The sequence below is a fragment of the Athene cunicularia genome (genome assembly GCF_003259725.1).
Source record: "Athene cunicularia isolate RWA chromosome 1 unlocalized genomic scaffold, athCun1 chr1_part3, whole genome shotgun sequence".
Lineage (NCBI taxonomy): Eukaryota > Metazoa > Chordata > Aves > Strigiformes > Strigidae > Athene > Athene cunicularia.
This window is the reverse complement of record NW_020799093.1, coordinates 91,346-105,293: the sequence shown is the minus strand read 5'-3', so window position 1 is coordinate 105,293 and position 13,948 is coordinate 91,346.

The following is a 13,948-nucleotide window of genomic DNA, read 5'->3' as shown; positions in this document are numbered from 1 at the left end:
AGTGGCCACAGGTTCTTAGAACTTTTCTTGTACTCTGTGGAAAAGATTTTGGCTGTGCGTCTGTCCTTCATATGCTTCATGTCTGAAAGGAGACATTTGCACTTGACAAGTTTTAAGATCCCTGGCTGAAGGAGCCACATGAAAGAAAGGTGTTATTGTTCTCATGAAAGGAGAAAAAGGAAAAAGTTTAATTTCTTCATTGATTTCTGGTAGGATGCTTGCCTATTCCTAGCTTATTTTCTTCATTTATGTTTAATTACTGTTAATAAGCAAACAACATATGGCAAACACAGGGAAAAATGAGGCAACTCATGGATGGGACCCCTCAGTCGTACTGAAACCTGTAGAAGCAGGGAAAGCTTATACAGGATGAACTCTGAAAGCATTTTTAGGAAAATGCCAGAGTACCTCTCCTCGTCCTCTCCCCCAATACACAGAATTCAAAGCACAAGTCAACAGGAGCATCTGTTCTTTACACTCCGGAAACTGAAATCTGTTACAGAAAAACCTAAGGGTACTCTTAACTGTCAAAATTACTTTGTTGTTGTTGTTGTTGTTGTTGTTGTTGTTGCTGTTACTTACAAAGTAGGAGAAAAGAGGCTGCTGAAAACTGAGGGTGAACTATATTCTGAAGTTAATTAAATCATATGAGACATACACTTCAGGTTATATATTGAAAAACATTAGAAAAGATTGAAACAGTAGTCTGGAAAACTGCTGTGCTCACAGAATGAACATTTTCATAGGGCAGCATAAGGCTGGACTTTGAAATGCTGCAAATCCTCTCAGTCTGTGTGAAGAAGATGAAGCTATAAGCCCAGAAACAAGTCCTCTGTAAGAAGAGGATGCCTTCAAAGTGCCTCTCCATGTGTCTCTTAGGAGCTTAGCTGCTGCTGTTTTCTTTTTCTAGGCCTCTGCTCATCACCACAGTGAGAACGCAGCATGTGGAAGAGATAAATACGACCCATACTCGACACTGTGTTTCAAAGCTGCTATAGTTTCATACCACTGGAAGTCAACAGAAATGTTTTTTTTTTTCAATTGTATTCTGTCCATGCCCTTCCTCCATGGCAACATGGTGAAGCAGCTGACTTTCTGACACAGCAGCCAGTCTCTGAAATATCAATCACATCATGCTCAGAGGATCAGCATTATTTTAATATTATTTACCTTGACTTCTTTGTTCATTATTTTAGCGAAAGTACTGTTCTAGCACTTCACTTGTTCTTAAGCTCCTTTCAATGGAGCTGTTAACTTCAATATGGCAAATTTCCCTTTCTACAAGCTTACAGGTCTGTCTACATTTTCTGTTTTCTACAGAGGAAATGCTCTTTCCTGTACCTCAGAACATGGGTAGCAATGGGGAAACAAAGCAAAGCATTAAACAGATTTACCACCTTCACTGTTATCCAAATTAATTTTCCTAAAAACTTCAACTTCAGTACTGCAATAATGCCCTTTTGAATGAATGCCATTCAGGTGTGTATACATATATATTTGGGGAAGATGCATAGAAAACATAAGGTAAATAATTCTAGGGTTTTTTTTTCTTCAGTGGCCACTTACATCTATGTACTTTATTTTCCAAAATTCATCATCTCTGTAAAAGAAAACATTTGGGTGGTTCTGAGTTTTGGGGATTTTCTTTTGCCTTTATCTTTTTTAAAATGGGTATATCAAGATAGAATACACTGTAATATTGAGGATGCTTGCAGCTTTCGAAGTGCCAGACTCTGGGTATGCTGTCTGCTAAGTTTGTTTAGCACTATATTCCTGCCTTTTTTTGCCAGGTCATGCAAGACATCCTCTATAAGCAAAATAATCCTGTAGAAGTTTATATCAATTGATGCAGAAAATATGCCTACAAGACAACTTGTTTTTCTCTTTAAATAAATACACTATACAGCCTTAGAAATAACCCTAATTTAATACCAGCAACTGAATTTATGACCAACTTCAGCAACAGATATCTGCCTGTAATCTTTGTAGGATGTAATTTTCAAAAATGTAATAAATACAATGACCTTCTCCATTTGGGTGTCTTGGAACTACAGATTGCAAACATACAGTTTTTCATTCTCTTGGAGGAAGAATGCAAGACTTAGTCTTCTACCGTTCTCTTGAGCAGATTGCCCTTGCTGGCTTCCCTCTCCCTTTGAGGGATTCTGGCCAACAGGTTACTAAATCTCATTGAGGGAGGCCAGCCCCTAGCCCTTGGCTCTCCGTCCTTACCCCTTCCCCAGTTTTCAGGAAGACAGAAGGTCATCCCAGGGTTTCCCATCAGAGGGGTGACTCCAGCAGCCTAGAAGGGCTCTTTAGCTATTTTAAAGTAACATTTCAGGAAGAGAGCACAGTTATCTACACCATTTTTATCACATTAGCATAGACAAGTGGTGGTGGCAATTTTGAGGACTGGATTTTCATTTAATTCTCTGCTAAAGCTATTATCATAATATTGTTGGGCATTTCAGGTGAATAAATGGGAATTATTTATGTGTTATGTTTTGCTTCTACAATTTTGGCTCATGATAAAGACATCTTTGAATTTGGAGCATCTTTTTTTTCTAGACCTGTCCACTGTTGAGCAGAAGTCCTGCACTCCAAGTACAGGTGCAATTCTTCAAGATGAAAACTGTGTTTCCCTGATGGTTAAGTGTGCCTGCCACTCAAGATGAAAAATACCTGCTATTAATCATAGTCTTCGATTTACAAGTGCAGACTCTTTCTCTCTAATGGATCAGAATTCACACATTAGTGTTTTTTAAAAAAAAAAAAAAAAAAAAAAAAAGTAGCTCAAAATGGCAAACAAAAACTATAACAAAACATTCTTCTTCTTGTACTTTATAACAATACTGTACTTTTTGTTGAAGTCAGCTATAGTGAATCACAAAGTAATACAGAATTCAAACGTACAAGAAGTATAAAAAAATGAAGCTTTCCAGTCTGTGGAGTTCTTTACTAGACATATCAAATGTCTTTGCAAGATGCTTAGTTGCTTTTTCTTCCACATTATTACCCAGACTTTCAAGGGACTTATTTGTCAAAGCCTTTTTCAAATATTTCATCCTGTGACGATGGAGAAGGTACCTACTGGCCTCTAATTCCTACTGCATTAGTTATTTGGCTCGGTATGTTCCACTCACAGAAGGAACTTAATTCCAAGAAAAAGCAGTATGGTCAATGATGAAAAAATGTACATCCATGTAGGAAGGAGAAGTCACTTTCTCAGAAGAGCAGGTTTTATATCTGGTAGCATACAATTCAGGTACTTATATTGCTGATGCATGCTATCTTATGTAGGTATTTACTGCCAGCAAGAAAAAGTATGTAAGTGTTCCCATTAAAAAAAAACAGCCATAAACCCAAATACAACACCCACGCCAAAATCATATTTCAGTTTGTCCTGTAGCACTGAATAGTAGGAGATGGCTACATGCTTTGTCAAAGAGTGCTTATTCTTTTGTACTGAAGAGTACTGCGTTTCAAATACCATTAAGTCTTATCTCCACACTATGCAATGGGAAAAAAAATAGTTGAATAACCCTCTCATAAATTTCAACTGCTTGAATCAATGTATACATAACCATTTTCCTTTTCTAGTCCAAAAATGCCATATCCTCTCTTTTGCAAATGCACTTGTCAAAGACTCTGCTTCTAATTTTTATGTAATAGATAACACATCAAAAAAAAAAACAAAACCAAAACCAAAAACAAAAACAAAAAAAACACCCCAAAACAAAACAAAACAAAACAAAAAAACAAAAAAAACCCCAATATTATGCCCTCTGAAACCTGGAATCCAAGCCACAGCAAATATAGTGATTGCATTAGTCAATGTATGATGAATGATACCTGTTTTCCAGCCTGTTAATATTCAGGTGCTTGGACAGAAACAACTTTGTCCAGATTGTGGCTATTACTTCTTTCAGACACCTTCTGCACTATTTTACTTGTCCCCTAGAGGCCAAACACATGGTGGTTTTCCATTTCCAGCATGCTCTTTATGTCTAGGCAAGTTGAGGCTGTCTTCTCTTCATTGTATAGCATGCATATAAGTGACAAACACTCAGGATGGAGGCATGTCAAACCAGAATATTTTCCTTTGCCTGCATTTAATTGCCTGCAGTCCCATAACCTGCACTGAAATAGGTTTGCTATCTACCTTAAAATGGCAGCACATGTTCTCTTTAAACCAGTTATCTATAGAAAGAACACACACATCCCTTCCTAGCTTTCTCAGGACATTTTAATGAGGTAGACTAAGCAGAATCACAGAATCAGCTAGGTTGGAAAAGACCTTGAAGATCATCCAGTCCAAACGTTAACCTAACACTGACAGTTCCCAACTACACCATATCCCTCAGCGCTATGTCAACACAACTCTTAAACACCTCCAGGGATGGGAACTCCACCACCTCCCTGGGTGGGTGGACCATTCCAATGCCTAACAAATTGTTCTGTAAAGAAATACTTCCTGACATCTAGTGTAAACTTTCCCTGGCTCAACTTGAGGCCATTACCTCTTGTCCTATCACTTATTACGTGGTTAAAAGGGCTCACCCCCAGCTCTCTGCAACCTCATTTCAAGTAATTGTAGACGGCGATGAGGTCTCCCCTCAGCCTCCTCTTCTCCAGACTGTTATAGATGCTCTCAATTAAACAGCCACCCAGCAAAAATAATAAAAAATTATTACTAACACAGGTAACTAGCTGTCCATAAATTACAGGTTCGAATGTCTGTGAGAAGAGAACAGAACAGCTTTCTAGGGTTTAAACAGCAACTCAGAATGCATAACAAAGAACTGTATGGGGTTTCACAGCAACCCAAAATGCAGAGAAATGCCTGCTCCTTGGGGTTTAATGACAACCCCAAGTGCTTTACAAAGCCCTTGTACCTAGGGTTTAACAACAACCTAAAACACTCTATCACTCACCTGACAAGTGAGGGCTCTCAACCTCGAGGACCTGCTCAGGGCAGCTCCCGACCCAAGGCACCTCAAGGAGTTCCCTTGGGCAGCGTCCTAACCCAAGGGGAGAGGCCTCAACCACAGCTGCTGCTCCAGGGGCCAAGCTCCAAGTAGCCCCCCCCAGGGGACTCCATTTATACCCAGACCAAACCTAACCTGTAGTCAATAGTGTCTCTCATTGGCCAAAAGCCCCAGTTGCCACGAGGTCCTGAGAACAAAGGCAGCCCAAAGCTGCTACATTTCAGCAACCAAAAAGCTCTGTTTTCATTGGACGGATACACCTGCCACACCGACTAAACACCCCCAGTTCCCTCAGCCGCTCCCCGTACGACCTGTGCTCCAGACCCTGCACCAGCTTCGTTGCCCTTCTCTGGACACGCTCGAGTCATTCAATGTCCTTTTTGGAGTGAGGGGCCCAAAACTGAACACAGTAATCGAGGTGCGGCCTCACCAGTGCCGAGTCCAGGGGTCAGATCCCTTCCCTGTCCCTGCTGGCCACGCTATTGCTGACACAAGCCAGGATGCCATTGGCCTTCTTGGCCACCTGGGCACATTGCTGGCTCCTGTTCAGCCAGCTGTCAATCAACACCTCCAGGTCCCTCTCTGACAGGCAGCTCTCCAGCCACTCCTCCCCAAGCCTGTAGCGCTGCTGGGGGTTGTTGTGGCCCAAGGGCAGCCCCCAGCATTTGGCCTTATGGAAACTCCTGCAGTTGGGCTCAGCCCATGGCTCCAGCCTGTCCAGGTCTCTCTGCAGAGCCTCCCTGCCCTCGAGCACATCAACACTCCCACCCAACTGGGTGTCATCTGCAAACTGACTGAGGGTGCACTTGATCCCCTTGTCCAGATCATCAATAAAGATGTTAAACAGGAGTGGCCCCAACACTGAGCCCTGGGGGACCCCACTCGTGACCGGTCGCCAGCTGGATTTAACTCCATTCACCACAACTCTTTGGGCCCGGCCATCCAGACAGTTTTTTACCCAGCAAAGCGTGTGCCCATCCAAGCATCCAGCAGGCAGTTTTGCCAGGAAAATGCTGTGGGAAATTGGGTCAAAGGCCTTGCTAAAGTCTACGTAAACAACATCCACAGCCTTTCCCTCATCCAATAAGCAGGTCAACCTGCCATAGAAGGAGATCAGGTTTTTCAGGCAGGACCTGCCTTTCATAAACCCATGCTGACTGTGCCCGAGCATCTGGTTGTCCCACATGTGTTGTGTGATGGTACTCAGGAGGAGCTGCTCCACTAGCTTCCCCGGCACCGAAGTCAAGCTGACAGGCCTGGAATATCCCGGATCATCCTTCCCACTCTTCTTATAGATTGGCGTCCCATTGGCTGATTTCCAATCTATTGGGACCTCCCCGGTCAGCCAGGACTGCTGGTAAATGATGGAAAGCAGCTTGGCAAGCACCTAGCCAGCTCCTTCAGCACCCTCAGGTGGATCCCATCTAGTCCCATAAACTTGTGTGTGTCTGTGTGATGCAGCAGGTCACTGACTGTCTCCCGGAACATGAGGGGGGTCGTTCTCCCAGTCTCTGTTTTCTGGCTGAGGAGGCTGGATTCCCTCAGTACAACTAGTCTTGTTATTAACGACTGAGGCAAAGAAGGCATTAAGCACCTCAGCCTTCTCCTCATCACTTGTTACCTTGTTTCCTCCCACGTCTAGCAGGGGATGGAGACTCTCCCTGGACTTTCTTTTGCTACTGACATACTTATAGAAACATTTCTTGTTGTCCTTGACTGCTGAGGCCAAATAAATTTCCAGCTGGGCTTTAGACCTCCTGACTTCCACCCTGCATAGCCTCACAGCATCTTTGTAATCACTGTGAGTGTCTAGCCCCTTCTTCCAAAGGCTGTAAACTCTCCTTTTCTCCATGAGTTGTAGCCAAAGCTCCCTGTTCAGCCAGGGTGGTCTTCTCTGGCACCAGCTTCTCTTAGAGCACCTGGGGACCTCCTGCTCTTGAGCCATTAACACTTCCTTCTTGAAGAGCACCCAGCCTTCCTGGGCCCCTATACCCTTCAGGATCATCTCCCAGGGGATCCTTTCAAGCAGGTGCCTGAACAAGACATAGTCAGCCCTTTTGAAGTCCAGGATGTCAGTTCTGCTTAGCCCTCTCCTGGCCTCTCTAAGAATAGAGAACTCTATTATTTCGTGATCACTGTGCCCTAGTCGGCCTCCAGCCGCCACATCATCCACCACTCCTTCTCTGTTCACAAAGAGGAGATCCAGCAGGGCACCTTCTCTGGTCGTTTCACTCACCAGCTGCATCAGGAAGTTGTCTCCCACATATTCCAGGAATCTCTGGGTCTGGTCCCACTCTGCTGTGTTGTATTTGCAGCAGATGTCTGGGAAATTAAAGTCACCCACAAGAACAAGGGCAAGCGATTCACTTGAGAGCTCTTTATGGCTAATAAGTTGCAGCAGTGACAGGACAGAATTGTTGTGGACTTTATACATCAGCGCTCTTAAGACAAACATCTACTATTCACTGACTTTTGGGTTATACTGGAAACAATCAACAAAGACAGCTAGGAAGTGCTATTTTTAACCTCCTGCCAGGATGGATGCAAAAAAGACTGATAGGTCAAGTAGCATTGATATCATTGTCTCAACTCTTTCTATGGTCATTAGGACACCTATCAACTCCACGGAAAAAAAGGGAAATTGGCAGAGCTGAGAGAGCGCAAAATTATTACTGTAGGAAGCAGGGAACCATAACAATTTTTAGCTCACTGAGATTTCACCAAGTAAAGGTCAGGTGTTATGACCAAGGCCAGAATGGGAAATCATCTACAGATTCTCATTTGACTGGTAAAATTATAACTTTGTCCTTAGGTAAGCAGGTTTTTTCTTTAGAGAGGACAGGTTAAACTAAATGCACTTTGTATGTGGTGACAAGAATGGAAGTTGGCTGAAGACTTCCAAAATATATACTTAGATAGCAGTGGTTTTAGAGAAGTAACAGATTGAACACACTGCTTTTATATCTGCTAACATTTTCCTAAACTACATACCTAGATTGTAGGTCTGTAAAATGCTCTGTAAAAGAAGGCACAATTCACAGTTTCTGTTTCTCTGGACATTACTGTAAATAACAGCAACAGCAGGCAGGGACTGTCTCATAACCTTTCAGTTCATTACATTAGCAAGATCATCCCTGTTACTGCTTCCTACCCTGCTTTCATAGTGCAATTGTATTCAGCTATTCATTATTTCACTAAATAAAAAGTGGGACTATAAAAATTAATCCTAAAAGAAGATCCTAATATAATCCTCCACAAGGGATTAAACACACTGCTTTAAATGACCCAAATTAGCAAATTTTTAGCCTGTTAATCCATACTTTGCTGGGTATCTAAACTATGGGTAATGTACATCTCTTACTTAGATCTTCTTTCCATACTTCTTGAAGTCACTACTAGAAACACACTGATTTTGAAATGTGAAAATTTTCTTTTACTTCCGAGAAGTCAAAGTTCTTAACAGAATTTCTGCCTAAAATTGTGAGAAAAAAATCTCCCTCATGTCTTAACATGCCTTGATCTACAAAATTATAGCCTACCGAAGGACAGCAATGCACAATCAAAAGAATGCTGACCATTTTTTCTTAGAATATTTTTTTGTTTACTTCTGTGCATTTACTAGTGAAATACGAACCTTTCAATATGCATGCTTCTACAAATATTTGAAAACCCTATTTTGTAATAGAAAAACAAACTTTACATGTGATAAGTTGCACAACATTCTGATTACTCCTATTTTGATTTATAATTACTCCTATTTATGCTGCAAACTACCAACAGTGAAAATTACGAATTACATATTTGATTATAAAATTCAGAATTGGCATCTGCTCAGGCTAAAATTTTTTTGGCTCAGATTCAAACATACAAGCTAACCATTTATTTGTGTATTCAGACTAGTTAAAAAACCAAAACAAACAACAAAACAAACAAAAACCCACAACCCCCAAAAAATCAACAAAATAACCCCAAACAAAAAAGCACAAAAAGCCACTCAACCAACTACCCCTGTCTTGAATTCTGAAATGATCCCAAATCAATCCACAGTCTAGCAATTAATCACTCATGTGTGCCATGTTCCTGTCACTACACAGGCAGCAGTGAAAACAGTCACCATGTAAAGAATTTTCTCAGATAGAGAGCATTTTTTCTAGCCTGTTTTTTCTTGAGAATAAAAGGCACTATCATACTGAAAGTTTATTTTGTAATATTATATAAAGCCCTGCACATTAACCTTGGGACTCTGGATTTCTCATGTGATCTACATCATTGTAGATACAATCCAAACTACTGAAAACTAAATCAGAACTTCCATGTTTCCAGGAAAACTCAAATTCTTGAAAAAGAGACTGTTGGCCTTGCTAGCAACAATTTCTGCTAAATTAATTACTCCACAGGCATCCGATATTTTTTTTACCATTTTTAATGCATATTTATTCTTTAATGCACTACTATTCGTGAGTTCATTAACATTTTTACTAATACCCTGCTGCTGAATATGCTTCCACCATCAGCACTAGAACAAAATTCTAAGTGGTGTACTAATATTTGGTCAGTATCTTAACTGGGTATATCACTGAAACAAAATCCACCAAATTAGGATTATTTGAATCAACTCACTAATTTTTAATATGTCACGCATTATAGCTGAGAAAGAGATCAAAAAAAGAGTAACTTTACTTAAGTGTGAACAAGTAAAAAAGCTTAACTGCTGCTCCATCATGCTAATCTGTGCTCCTTGGCATGTGATTTAGTTCTGTTGGAGGTCATGCACAGAGCAAAGGAACCAATAAATATCAGGAGCCAGGCCTTACACTGTTAAATCCTCGGCTAGACCACCAGTAGTTGCACAACTGGTCAAGACCCATATTCTGTTTATCCTTAGGTAAAATAGGGAGTTGATGCTTTCCAGAGCATTCCACTTCCATTACAGGGGGGGAGAAAAAATAAATACAATCACAATAATATTAAAAGATTGTCATGGTCACAAAGTCAGGCACACAAGTAATGAAATGCTAGAATGTAACAAAATTGAATGTAACAGAGGTGGAGGAGATATTTTATGGGCATTTAGGCAAAATCTCACTATTGCTTGCCCTTGTCCTTGTGGGTGACTTTAATTTCCCAGACATCTGCTGCAAATACAACACAGCAGAGTGGGACCAGACCCAGAGATTCCTGGAATATGTGGGAGACAACTTCCTGATGCAGCTGGTGAGTGAAACGACCAGAGAAGGTGCCCTGCTGGATCTCCTCTCTGTGAACAGACAAGGACTGGTGGATGATGTGGCGGCTGGAGGCCGACTAGGGCACAGTGATCACGAAATAATAGAGTTCTCTATTCTTAGAGAGGCCAGGAGAGGGCTAAGCAGAACTGACATCCTGGACTTCAAAAGGGCTGACTATGTCTTGTTCAGGCACCTGCTTGAAAGGATCCCCTGGGAGATGATCCTGAAGGGTATAGGGGCCCAGGAAGGCTGGGTGCTCTTCAAGAAGGAAGTGTTAATGGCTCAAGAGCAGGAGGTCCCCAGGTGCTCTAAGAGAAGCCGGTGCCAGAGAAGACCACCCTGGCTGAACAGGGAGCTTTGGCTGCAACTCATGGAGAAAAGGAGAGTTTGCAGCCTTTGGAAGAAGGGGCTAGACACTCACAGTGATTACAGAGATGCTGTGAGGCCATGCAGGGTGGAAGTCAAGAGGTCTAAAGCCCAGCTGGAAATTTATTTGGCCTCAGCAGTCAAAGATAACAAGAAATGTTTCTATAAGTATGTCAGTAGCAAAAGAAAGTCCAGGGAGAGTCTCCATCCCCTGCTAGACGTGGGAGGAAACAAGGTAACAAGTGATGAGGAGAAGGCTGAGGTGCTTAATGCCTTCTTTGCCTCAGTCGTTAATAACAAGACCAGTTGTACTGAGGGAATCCAGCCTCCTCAGCCAGAAAACAGAGACTGGGAGAACGACCCCCCTCATGTTCCGGGAGACAGTCAGTGACCTGCTGCATCACACAGACACACACAAGTTTATGGGACTAGATGGGATCCACCTGAGGGTGCTGAAGGAGCTGGCTGGGTGCTTGCCAAGCTGCTTTCCATCATTTACCAGCAGTCCTGGCTGACCGGGGAGGTCCCAATAGATTGGAAATCAGCCAATGGGACGCCCATCTATAAGAAGGGTGGGAAGGATGATCCGGGATATTCCAAGCCTGTCAGCTTGACTTCGGTGCTGGGGAAGCTGGTGGAGCAGCTCCTCCTGAGTACCATCACACAACACATGTGGGACAACCAGATGCTCGGGCACAGTCAGCATGGGTTTATGAAAGGCACGTCCTGCTTGACAGGGCGACATGCTTAATAGATGAGGGAAATGTTGTGGATGTAATTTACCTTGACTTTAGCAATGCCTCTGACACTGTTTCCCACAGCGTTTTCCTGGCAAAACTGGCTGCTGGACGCTTGGATGGGCACACGCTTGCTGGGTAAAAAACTGTCTGGATGGCCGGGCCCAAAGAGTTGTGGTGAATGGAGTTAAATCCAGCTGGTGGCCGGTCATGAGTGGTGTCCCCCAGAGCTCGGTGTTGGGGCCACTCCTGTTTAACATCTTTCTCGATGATCTGGACGAGGGGATCGAGTGCACCCTCAGTCAGTTTGCAGATGACAGACACCCAGTTGGGTGGGAGTGTTGATGTGCTTGAGGGCAGGGAGGCTCTGCAGAGAGACCTGGACAGGCTGGAGCCATGGGCTGAGGCCAACTGCAGGAGTTTCCATAAGGCCAAATGCCGGGGGCTGCCCTTGGGCCACAACAACCCCCAGCAGCGCTACAGGCTTGGGGAGGCGTGGCTGGAGAGCTGCCAGTCAGAGAGGGACCTGGGGGTGTTGATTGACAGCTGGCTGAACAGGAGCCAGCAATGTGCCCAGGTGGCCAAGAAGGCCAATGGCATCCTGGCTTGTGTCAGCAATAGCGTGGCCAGCAGGGACAGGGAAGGGATCTGACCCCTGGACTCGGCACTGGTGAGGCCGCACCTCGATTCCTGTGTTCAGTTTTGGGCCCCTCACTCCAAAAAGGACATTGAATGACTCGAGCGTGTCCAGAGAAGGGCAATGGAGCAGGTGCAGGGTCCGGAGCAAAGGTCGTACGGGGAGCGGCTTAGGGAACTGGGGGTGTTTAGTCTGGAGAAGAGAAGGCTGAGGGGAGACCTCATCACCCTCTACAGCTACCTGAAAGGAGGTTGCAGAGAGCTGGGGATGAACCTCTTTAACCTAGTATTATGCAACAGGACAAGAGGGAATGGCCTCTAGTTGCACCACGGAAAGTTTACACTAGATGTCAGGAAGCATTTCTTTCCAGAAGGGGTTGTTAAGGACTGGAATGGGCTGCCCAGGGAGGTGGTGGAGTCCCCATCCCTGGAGGTGTTTAAGAGTCGGGTTGACATAGCGCTGAGGGATATGGTGTAGTTGGGAACTGTCAGCGTTTGGTTAAGGGTTGGACTGGATGGTCTTCAAGGTCCTTTCCAACCTAGATGATTCTGTGATCCTGTGAAAATGCCATGCAAGCTTAACTCTGGGCAACACTGTCAATTAAACACTTATGCACTTTTTTTTCCACAAGGTCTTTGGTCTTGGCAGTGCATAGGATATAAATGAATTGTGCATGAAGCAGCTACTGAAAATTTTGATCTTCTCACATGCTTTCCCTTGCTTTATTTACTGAAAAGTCTTCTGAGTGAGAAAATGTTTTCCAGTATTATACTCTTGGTTTCTTATGTGCTTTGGGATCTCTTGCATTACAGTTGCTATCTGAAAAAAGTATCTCAGTCCAGTCCAACATTAATGCTAAATTCTTTATAACAGAGATTATGAAATTTTTTTTTTTTTTTTTTGGCTTCATAACATGTCAAACATCTTAAGTAGGATGAATGACATCTAAACATCATTCTCTTGTACACATGTGGTAAGAATTATTTTAACTGCTTTGCACTGCAGTTTGTAACAGCTCTGTCGCCTTCTCAGTTTCACTCTTTTTTTTCTACATAGAGGCTTTAAAACATACGTTCTGGCTAAGATGCTAGATTGGCTATGTTGCATACTTCTCCACACTTAAATGATATTCCATTTCAATAAGAATTTCCTAAAGAACATTGCTTAGAACCTAAATATTCTGAATAGAAAAAAAAGTGAGACTTTGCTGAGTATCTTATAAGTGTCAAGTACAACATATCATGTGCTGGGGTGTGTGGTGGAGAGGAAGACTGAGAAGTAAAGTAATTATGCTGTGCAGCTTGGAAAGCTATTTGTTATAGCTAAGGATTTTTTGTCGCATAAGAAAAGTTGCTGAGCCATGTACTTGCAGATAGTTTTGTGAGATGTGCCATACTCCTGTGCCTTTTATTGCTGCTTAGTCTTCTACAATCTGTGGAGTTGAGGTATTACCCTTCTACCTCCATGTGAAACATGCTCATAAGCAACAATAAAAGGCACAGGAGTATGGCACAATTACTTTACTTCTCAGACTCCTTTTGTTGTCTGTATGTATCTTTTAAACATCTTTTGGAAACTGGTTTGTAAACTTTTCGATACAGTTTGGTTTACCCGGCTCAGACAAAAGATGACATAAAAAAATAATTCTGAAGAGAACTGGTCTTCAAATGGCCAAATTAACACCTTCATAAGTTTAAAGACAAACATGACAATACCAGTGAATCCCTAACCTCATACACTTCCACTGGACTTTGATATCAATGGCACTCTATCTCCAAATAGCTAAGAAACAGCCATAAAGGAGAAGATGGCTTGGGAAAAGACAGGTAGGTCATGGGTTACCTGACCACAGCAGAGTGGGAAGACAGACCCTGCTTTCCCTCATTCTGAAAAGAGAACAAGGTTGACTTTGCAATTCATGCTGAAGATTTCCTCTTTCCCATCCATAAGTGGGCTACTTGAGTCCCAGACCTGCTGCAACCACTGTGAAGC